Genomic DNA, 10,475 nt, shown 5'->3' with positions numbered 1-10,475 from the left:
CATTGTCGGACAATTAAGAGATTTTTTATGTGTTCTATTCTGTTTCACCAGATCTGCTTCAGTGCTACAATGAGCTCTGAGTCTAAACTCTTAGAAATGTTCATTATGGTGTAAGTGGTCGCATTTAGATCAGAAAGAAAGATTGGATATAGGTCTATGATTGAACAAGTCATCTTCTATTTATTAAAAAATAAATAAAGTGGATTATAAGCTGATTCATAAGCTGATCCTCTGTGGCAGATTTCATTAAAATACAAAAAGACTAAACAACGATGTCAACAACCAAACAAAGTCTAAATGGAAAATGTTTCCTTTTATTTATCTTTCATTGTTTTTGGAATTGCTTTCAGACACGAGGGAAATGAAGAATGAGATATTCCTATAGAACACAAAAGACGGTGTCCTCGTGCTTCGCCCTTACTCTGTACTTTCGTCCAGTCAACACGGTCACAAAACTCATAAATATATTTCACCAATCCCCATTAGTGATGTATCGCACAAAAGCTTTTGAATTACCATTTCAAATCCCCCCCTCCCCCCACCACCTCTCTTTTATTGGTCTACAATGTGAATGATGTATTCTGCACATGAGAATAGATATATTTTGCCATCATACAATCTAGCTCCAATGTTTCCTCTAACTTCAATCTGGATGGTCTGGGGGAAGTGTTAAGAGGCCATGGGAAGGATAAATGGATGGCTGCTGTCATTCTAAAGGCAGATTTCTCATTATGGCCCAGTTAAATCAAACCAAGATGACAATTTAAGCCTGATTAGGGCAACACATTAGAGCAGGAGGGAGATTTTTAAAAAGGAGCCCAATCATAAAAATGTAAGAGATGATAGATTAGCTACTATTTCACATGAGGAAAAATACAACCACTTCACCATAATGGCTTTTGAAGTGTCGTTTTCGTAAAGCAAAAAATATTTCAACAGATATTTCATTAGAAAAAGGCTTTATGGATTTTAGTCATTCAGATCATTTGCCGTCAGGAGATTTCATGAACAGAATTCCTGCAAAACGGATGAGAGGTTGAACAATTTGGCAAAGTTTCAGGACCACAAAACAATCTCTCATTATTTGATTTTCTTTTCTTAATGTGCCATTAGACAGCTGAGGTCTTTATAAATTGCATTTATTCTGTCAAATACCTGTTTAGAAAATTTAGCGCTGCAGGCTGCAGATTGTGACAAAACACCTCAAACTGTTTATGTGAACCATAAATTACATAAACTACAGCAGCTCCAGTCAGAACCAAACATGTACAATATGGGGACATTTTTATTTCAGTAGATAAAATGAAAAATTCCTGAAATTTTCTTTAGCTTTCTTATAATTATTAATAACTTAGCAGACAATATTTATACCACATTGAAAAAAAATGGTTGAAATGTATGGAACCCCATTTCTGCAACTGATGAAAAACAAATAGATGTCTAAGCTATGTGAACCAGACCGCTGCAGGTGTGGCTGTGGAGTAGAGACTGACACGGGAGTGGATTTTCACTCCTGTCCCGTCCCACTCCCACAGAAAAAAATGGTGTCCCGTCCCGATCCCGGGCCAGAGCAGAAATCTAAATCCTGTCCCGTCCCACTCCTGGTGAAATTACTCCCACTCCCATTCAGAATGACTCCGGCTCCTGCACCACTCCCATTCTGGTTGTCTTCAATAAGTTTTCTGCCAATACATTGAATCTGAATTTCTATGAAGGGTCAGTTAAGTTCCTGTTTCTAACTAAGTAAAAGGAATAATAATTATAAATACACGATAAAAGTAACAAACAAGGAAACAGACCGTGCTGATCTTAGGTGAATAAACAATCAAAACAATCAAACTTTTCGAACTCTAGTTCGCTGCTAACTGTTGGTCCCTCCGTTGCTGTTTTTGAGCGCGGGTGAAAAACTCAGAGCGGAAGCACTGTTGGTTTTTGGGTCGTGTAGTTTTTTTGACTCGCATTATAGTGTAGGCTTCAAGGAAAAAAACTACAAAATGGCGGCGCCAGTACTGGATTTTTCTTTCTTTCTATTTTATTTAATTTTTTGGCATCGATCCTCGTTTTTTTTTAGTTTCTATTGGTTTGCTCCCGCTCCCGTCTGCTCCCGTTAATGTTTAATCCTGTACCGTCCCAATCCCGTGATCGTTACTGATACTGACTCCCATCCTACGGGAATCCCACGGGACCCGGGACCCGGGAATGACCCGTGGGATGGGAAAAAAATGTCCGTCTCTACTGCGGAGACACTGTTGCACTTAAGGATGCGACTAAAGATCGAAGCATTGAAGAGTTTCTCCAAATGTTGTTGAGACATTAATCCTGAAAATGTTACTTAGGTGAGAGAAGGAAAACTTTCAAAGTATTTCATCATTTCAAATAAAGTTTTTTACTCAAATATTAATAAACTTTTATGTCTGGACTCATAAAGTTGTGAATTAACAATAACTTTCCATTCAGTGTGTTGGTAAGAAGGAAAGATCAAACATTTTAACTTGGGGGGGGGGGGGAATGAGCAAGTACAGAGAAAAGCACGTTACAAACTGAGATAATAAATGTTGAGAAAACTTTTTAAATGTAAATATGATAAGTACACATATTCCTTGATTACAAAGAGCTGCACTGAAAATTAATGAAAGGCATTATTGGAGCATCTAGAGATACTTAAGTCATAGTTATGAGATATTATCACATATTAATATAATTCTATCTATTTATTATGAGATAGTATCTCATAATTATGACTTAGGTATCTCATAATAACAAGATATTATCTCATAACTATGATATAGTATCATAGTTAGTATCTCATACTATCCAATTATTATGAGATGGCTAAGTCATAATATTAAGATATCTAAGTTTATTATTTTTTTCTTTAGAGTGGTGGAAATGAGCTATCATGAATCCAAACATTATGGCATGTTGGTATAAAATAGAAAATAAAAAGAGCCTGCAAACACGTGACTGTGGGGTCTGTGGCATCTCTTCTAAACATGGATTTTCTTCTCCTTCGATTTACTGCGGTGCAAAAAAATTACGATTATCTTTTATTTTTCTTTAACTTTTGTTTGTTAAATGTTTAAATAGGCTCTGGGATGCTCTTTATATTATTCTGTATTATTGTCAGTATTACCTCCATTTCCTATGGCCACTTTCCATCTGCCAGGATGTGACAGCGTGCTGTCACGCTCTAAAGCTGTGTGGTAACTTTTATTTTTTTCATTTTCAAAAAGAGTTGCACATTTCAAATATTTTCAATAGCCTGACTTTAAGTTAGCTATTTGCATTCAGTGAACTTCATTTGTCAGGTTGTTAGATTGGCAATGAGCTCCAGCTTTCCTCTCAACTGGTCGTTGCAGGCTAATCAGCGGGTCACACCATTTGTTGTAATGGGAAGGGAATTTTTTTTCCATCATTTGTTTAGATATTCTTATTTTTGGGTGATTTTGTTAATTTGTTACATTTTAAAAGTACTTTGTGTCTGGCCAGTTTTTATCTGTTTAACTCAGTTTATCTGTTTGTTGGTTTGTCAGGCGTTTTTTTTTCCCCCTCGTGTTTCAACAGTGGTCTGATCAGCCAGTTTAACTTTCTCTCATGTCTTGTTTGATAGGTCAGTTTGTCCTCGAGTTCTTGATGTCTTTACTTGAGTTGAAGTCTGTCTTCGTTGGCCTCTGTTTTTAGGCCCAGTAGATCATTTTTTTAACACTCTTTTGAAATAAATTAGGACCTTTTTTTTTTTATTAATTTTCAGTGGTTTTCTAGCTGGTTTGTGCAAATCCCTCCCACAGTAGAACAAGCAATCATTGTCATTTTGATAGGGTGGAACTAAACTCGTTTAGACTTCTTACATCGCAGTGTCCATATAAACTGTAAAACTCTCTGCATAATTATAATAAAGCAATTTATATGCATGAAACAAGTGGAGTAGTATGGCAATTTCCGTACTGCTCCACTTGTGAAAGTAAAATCTGTTGGGCTCTTTTTGGCATCAAGACAATTATTCTTATTGCCACATTGCCAGATAGGACACTGTTAAAAAAAAAAACAAAAAAAAAAAAACATTTGTCCAACAATCTTTGTATCTCAGCCACTGATTGCAGATACTAAAAAATAAGTTTGAAAATTGCAAACTGCAATTTATCTTCTCTTATTTGGAATCTTTAAAGATCAGGTCAATGGGGTTTATTACTTGAAATAATAGTAGCAATAATTTTCTACAGATAAATGTGTAGAAATGTCTTCACACTAAAGTTGACCTTTGAAATGTCAAAATCTTCTTCCAGATGTTTAAGATACTGCCTGGACTTTCTCAGTCTAAGATGTGTTAAATTCACATTTTGAATAGACTTTCAGATACATACATTTAGACTGTATATATACTGATGATAATATCAGATTTCAGATAACGTTAATGCCATACTCACCAGGATAACTTTGATTTTACAGCTGAAAAGTTTTACCGCACATAAATATTCATTGAGTTCATGTGTTTTCACAATGCCAGCGAGACAGAATTAAGATGAGATAAATCAACCACATCGCATCTCTTTAGTGGATGAGTTATGACAGAACATGGCGGAACATTGTTAGATTTTTAACAGAAAGCACTTAGACTGCGTCAGAACAACCACAAAACAATCGCAGCGTCTCTGAACATCCAGTTCTTTGGATGTGAAGAACGCCATTGAAAGTGACAAACTGGAAATAAAATGTATCATGAAACCTCAGAGTGACACATTTTAGACTCTTTTGTTATGTTTCATTTACTAGTCTCCTTAAAAAGCAGTTGGCAGCTTGGGTCAACGACAGTTCATGTCAGAAGTTCAGCAGACTAATTATGAGCTTCCTTCTGTGCACTTAGAGGCATTTCTTTTTTTCTATAAAGGGCACAGACCTGATTTTTGAAATTGGAAATTTATGCAAGAATAAATTCAGTATAATTTTTTTAAATATCAAAGATTTAAACTTAACATACACCATTAACCGTGATCATTTATTTAAATGCCAACTACAGTAGCAAATTAAGATTCAAGATTTCATGAATCAAGATTTCTTCATTTGTCACTCAGCCTGGAGTTGTTATGATCGCAGCCTTCTCTGATTACTCACTTCATTCACCTACCGTTCCCCCCCCCCGCTCTCTGATTATCATTGATCTCATTCACCTGCTCCCTCTGCTTCAGTTAGTTAATTTGTGTTAAGTTTTCATGTCAGTTGTTCATGTTTGTTATTCTTGTTTTGTCGAAGTTATTGGTTCATGTTACCGTCCCCCGAGGCCAGTGGATTAAAAGGTTTCTGGTGTTTGTCTCCTGTCATCTGATGGTGTCCCGCCTCTTCTCTGTTGAGTCCTCAGGGTTTTGGGTCGGAACGTGGGGGAGGTCAGTTTTAAGTCCAGTAAGCCTGGCTCATAGGTGGAGACCAGTTTAAAGTTCTGCAGTTATCCTGGTGCCATGTCTTGCCTGCCCGTCTGCATCTGTGCCTTTTTGCCTGAGCTCGTTACTCGATGCAAGGAACTCGGAACCTGTCTTCAGGCTCTGTGGAATCCAGGAACCTTGGATCTGTCTGTTCCTGTGCCGATCGTAACCCCTGGCCTGGCTACAGGCTTCCAGAACTTTTCCTGTCTAATCTGCATCCCTGACCTGGATCAGTTTTCTGCCTGCTAACTGAGGATGCTGCACCAAGGACACTCTGGGCGGCTCTGCGGTGCAGCTAGTTTGGCAGTCTATCGGATGGTTCCTGCCATCCTAGGAAAGAATGCACTTATCTGTTTAACAGAGTGTCAGTGAATGGGTGGTGCCCCACCCCCACAGCAGCCACCGCATGTTGGCCCGGTGTTTCTGTTCCGTTCATTTTTTGTCATTAAACGTTTTGAAACTTCCCACTGTCTGACTCGCCTGAATACTGGGTCCATCTGTCCCGTTTTATGACAGGAGACACACTCCAGTAGGGCGAAATTTCAGTTTCCCCTCCAAGACAAAACAATATACAGACATGGGGGGGACGTGGTGTCTGAGGCCTTGCTGCCATAAAAGGCACTGCCCTTATAGTAAGAAAGGGATCACAATAGGTGAGGGTTTGAGACTGCAAAAAACACAGATACAACTCGACATCTTGCAAAATGAACGGCCAAGAAGGATGAGAGGTGCTTGTATCTTTTGTGAGCAGTGTGGGTGCAAAGTAAGTCCACGAAGCACTGTTCCCAGGGTCAATGTCCTCAACAGATGTAACAGTTCATCAGCCGACCAGCGATGCAAATTCACAGATGTCTTCAGGGGAGGGAGGGGGTCAGAGGGTAAGCCTCATATTTACATATCATTCCTGCAGAAATGCTTAGATAAAGGCCTCTCAAAGCCAGCCGGGAGCCACATTTCAGAAAGAGAAAAATAGTTTGGGTCAGGCTGGCTTTTTTTTTTTTTTGGCAGACTTCAGACAAAAAGAACAAACCTTATGGTCCACGCCGCCAAGATCCAAGCTTTTCTCCAACATTAAACCATTTCACCTCTGAATCCAGGAACTGCAGCCAGCCTGTAATCCTGTGCAAGGATCTCATCCAGTTTACGGTTCTTCTTCCTTAATATCTCTGTCTGAGTGTTCATAGCTCTGCAGATCCTCTCATGCATACTGGGTAGCCTGGAAATGGTGAAAACAGCCCCCAATGTCTTCCGAATTTAAGGATATGCCAGGTATCCACCAACTCCAAACAGTATAAATCCTGTTATCAAAAATCCAATTATGCATCTTCTACGTCCTCAGATATAATAGACATAATCATCAAGCATCTTCTGACAGGAATCCATTGTGTATCGAGGGAAAAACATACCTTCTGGACAGTAGGGTTCCCCCTTACCCTGCCTTCCTGTAGAAAAAAACGTAATGAACTGCAGTGAGAGATCAGCCGATCACGTCCACAGTTCAGTTCGGAGGTTTTAGGAAGATATGTAAAGAGAGGCTCCAGCAGAAGACAAGACCCAGAGTTCAGCAGGGTAAAAAGGGAAGGTGTGCGAGACAGAGAAAAAGAGTCCCAAACCAGCGTTCCAGAAATGTAGAAGTAATTTGTTTCAATTGTCTGATACTAAGAAAATAGCACTCTTACTAACACTCTTACTTCCAATCGAATCGTCTTTCAATACAAAACATTCTTTTGGAGCGGCCCCCACCCAAAGCGTACAAAATATTTCAATTTTTAACTTCAGCTTCAATTCAAAGCTCCAGTCTCGACTGATTAACTGAGAGAAATGTAATCTACGATACATCAGTATGTTATTTATTAGCCTCTACCATCAGAAAGTTGAAGTCTTTATGTTTTATCCTTTGTACGGTGACCTTGGGTGTCCAGAAAGGCGCCTTTTTAAATAGAGTAGTCTGGAAATGGTTAACTTTGTAAACAGTTAACAGTAAACCTACTGCCTTCGGATAGAAGTATGGAAAAATATGTCAGACGGTAGAAAAACGAAAACAGGAGGAATTCCAAGCAGCGAAGGCTTTCAGTGAAGCAATAATTAACTTTTTGTTTCCATAAGATCTGTTTGAGGGAGCATCACTTTTGATTTTCTCCTCAGTGCTTCTAAATATCCAGATTAATATGCAGCTCAAGAAAGTAAAGTATTTTTTTATAAACCTCTCACACCATTGCTGCTCCTTTTAACTAAGACCTGCTCCAGAGGAACGTAAACTGGGCTAAATATAGACTTTAAAGTGGAGAGAGTAACTAAAAGGAGTCATGGGTGAATATTTCACCAAAAAGAAGCAAAGCCCTGAAGACAAATGGGAGCATATATCTAAAGCAGAACTCTTAAGGGAATAAAGTGATGCTTTAGCGTTTTAGTTTCAAAAGGCCAAACATCCGCCTTGGAGAAAATGGCTATTGGTGATAATCTGTTTAATCTTGCTCTAGACAATACCCTTATCTCTACCTACACTATTGATCATTTCTGTGTATACTGGGCCCCAGAGCGAGGAGGGCTGGTTGCACATTATGCCTCTTAGCAACCAATCCTCTTGCTGCCTTATAATCTCTTTTATTTCAAAGGTTCACTGTATGGAAGCTGCTGTTGGCTGAAAAGAAGAGGAAGATGTGACATGCAGTACTGAGGGAAATGGATGCTGGTGCGATGTCCTTTAATCTTGATTTCTATTCTGCGAACACAGATATTAAAGATCAGATCATCCATTCTGATTGGTTTAAAGTTTCTATCTTAAAACCAGCTGATTGCTTCCCGTCATCGACTTTCCAAAACATTCCTGGAAAAAACATTCAGTAAACATTCGCATGTATTTTGTCGGTAAATTTTCAGCAATCCCTCACACTAAACATACTTGTAGCGACAGTGGAGAGGAACAACTCTCCTTTAACAGGAAGAAACCTCCAGCAGAACCAGGCTCAGTGTGAGCGGCCATCTGCTGAGGCCCACTGGGGTTCATAGAAAACCAACACAGAACCACTGAAAAGACTTTCCAAGTTATATATCATATATCTCTATATATATTATATATATGTGTTATTTATTACTTTGCAAATGTGTGTTTACTAAAAACAGGAAACTAATCAACAATTTGGAAAAAGTTCTGAGGTGGTGTAACTCAATAAAATATAATTATTTAGATGTAAACCGATCTAAAACCTCCTTTATTTCTGAAATTCTGATTTTATATTTTAAGAAATAGAAAGTCAACCTTTCAATCCTGTCTTTATGTTTCTAAAAACTTTGAAAAAGAACAAATGAAATGTGCTCCTTCCCTGCCTGGAGGAGGTCCCATGGACCATTTCATAAGTAGGTCTGTTCATGTTCTGCTGAGCGGAGAATCTGATCTGCCATCATCTGCTGGGTAACAGCATCAGGGCAAACGATTTAAACGAGCTCAGCAAGCTGATGAATAAGCTCAGATCCGTTCTGTTAACTCCTGTAGAACATCTGGAGATGATTTCACAAAATGAAATCTCTTAAAAAAAGAAAAACATGTGAAGGACAACAGTGAACATCATCTTCATCAGACTGTTAAATACCTTCAGATCCTCTGCAAGACAAAGAGCTTTAGAAGATCCTTCCTGCCTTTGGGTAAAAACACCTTAAACTACTGTGAGATAAAATCACTTTTAATTTCCTTTTCAGTTTTGTACATTTCAGTTCATAAATACTTTTAAGTTTTTTTTAATTGAGTAGATTGATAGCAGGTGGATATCAACCAATAACAGACTAAAGTAATAATAATAAATTTATAAAATGTCCTTTTTGTCTGGTAGAATAAAACCCCTGATCCAACACAGCCGAGTAAATTACCGGATTAACTCTTCAGCATCCCGTCCAGTTTGGCAAAGGCCCTGTAAAACGTCACAATAAAGATTTGTTCTCTCTTTTCATTCATGCTTTTCCCACACAGCACCTGCTGACAAAGCTCTGATTTCTCTATGTTTACGATGGCGCTGTTTGTGACGATGCTTTTTAAGGCTACCATGAAAAACCGCACATAAAATCAGATTCCTGGAAAAAGGCGATTCCAGCAGCTGCAGAGTGAACGTAGCCTCTGTGTTCTGATAGCTAATCCCATGATTTCATCTCATCTTTTTAAATTTGTTAGACTGTTTAATTATGTTGACCTATACACCAAAAATAAACATAGTTTCTAACTGTTAAAACTCTGGACATTAGACAAGAAACCAATCTGATGGATTTTATGTAAAAAAATTTCTAAAAGATACATTTCTTTTACTTTATTTAACTTTCTAGAGTAATTAAGGCTTCTGTTAGATGAGTAATGTTACGTAACCTGTTCTACCTGTGATCTTAAATCATGCATTTGTTCGTTTCTCTAACGAAATAAAGTAACATGAACATTACAGAGTAAAAAAATAATCATGTTCTGAACTTTAAAGGCGTCATAGATGCAGAGTTTCCAGACATAGATGAATAACGAAAGTTCAGTGGGTGAAATGGACGTAGAGAGAAGTTCAAACCCCATCAACTCCTCCTTTCTCTGCAAATCTCACTATTCTAAACTTCCACCATAAAACGGGCGAATCCAAAGGAAGCACCGAGTAGACTGCTGCGCCGCTGACCGGACCAGACCGGACGATCAAGTAAAATGATACGACTGGCATAAAATCAAATACAAACAGCATAAAAATAAAACAACAAGCTGGTCCCATCTAGGCGTAATCAGAGACAATGACACACGAAGTGTGCTCCTGATGTCCAGTCTGCTCCGTAGCTCTTTGCTTTGGTCGCTGTAACCGCAGAAAATCCCGCTTCACAAAGATAGGATGTTATAGAGAGGATGAGTCTTGACCTGAATTAACCGGTTTCAACAGGCACAGATGCACCGACTGATGTAATTGGGAGAGAATACCGCAAATTTTTTTATATTTTTCAAAATAAAACATCACTCAGACTCTGATCGTCGATAAATTATATATATATATATATATATATATATATATATATATATATATATATATATATATATATATATATATATAA

At 38.1% G+C, this 10,475-nt stretch overlaps 1 long non-coding RNA gene across 1 annotated transcript in view; it reads right to left on the bottom strand.

The window, feature by feature from the left end:
- The window catches only part of LOC107089926, a 42,294-nt gene that overhangs the window by 11,314 nt on the left and 20,505 nt on the right, over positions 1 to 10,475 (bottom strand). The gene's annotated exons all lie outside the window — the stretch shown is intronic.

Source organism: Cyprinodon variegatus, unplaced genomic scaffold, assembly GCF_000732505.1.
Source record: "Cyprinodon variegatus isolate N-32 unplaced genomic scaffold, C_variegatus-1.0 Scaffold272, whole genome shotgun sequence".
Taxonomy (NCBI): Eukaryota; Metazoa; Chordata; class Actinopteri; order Cyprinodontiformes; family Cyprinodontidae; genus Cyprinodon; species Cyprinodon variegatus.
The sequence above is the reverse complement of the archived record's forward strand: the minus strand, read 5'-3'. Positions and strand labels throughout refer to the sequence as shown.